Source organism: Petaurus breviceps, unplaced genomic scaffold, assembly GCF_028583685.1.
Source record: "Petaurus breviceps papuanus isolate PSGF00001 unplaced genomic scaffold, PetGlider_PUasm1.0 174, whole genome shotgun sequence".
NCBI lineage: Eukaryota > Metazoa > Chordata > Mammalia > Diprotodontia > Petauridae > Petaurus > Petaurus breviceps.
Window position 1 is genome coordinate 72,149,103 of NW_027185761.1, and position 690 is coordinate 72,149,792.

Here is a 690-nt window from a genome sequence, read left to right on the forward strand (position 1 = left end):
ATATTGTAGTTTTTGATTTGTTTCAATTGTGTCCATGTCCTTGAAACCTTATTTGGCATTTTCTTGGCAAAGATACTGGAATGGTTTGCTATTTCCTCCTCCAGCCTATTTTACAGGTAAGGAAACCAAGGTAAATAAGGTTGAGTGACTTGCCCAGGATTAAACAGTTAGTAAGTGTCTGAGATTGAATTTGAACTCAGGTCTTCCTAACTCAAGGCCCAACACTGAACCCTTTAGGTTTAGGAGAATCAGAATTAGAGGTAAGCTCAAGATTTTCCGAAATGTGTACGATCATGGGATCATGAATCTAACACTAATAGGCCCTCTAGTCCAACCGTCATTGTTTTATGGAAGATGAAACTGAGGCCAATGGGGGTTAAGGGACTTGACCAAGGTCACTTAGGTATTACTGAATGATATTTGAACTCAAGTTTTCAACAGTCAATGTACCTTTCAGTGTATTTTTCACTATACTACTAACAAAGACTTAACTTTTGAGAAATTTCATTAAAGGAATCATAATGAATGTATATATCTAGAAACAGAAGTAAAATCATGAAAGCAAAGGCAAGAGACAACAAAGGGAAATCCTATATGCTCCACTGATATCTATGAAAGAAAGAAAGAAAGAAAGAAAGAAAGAAAGAAAGAAAGAAAGAAAGAAAGAAAGAAAGAAAGAAAGAAAGAAAG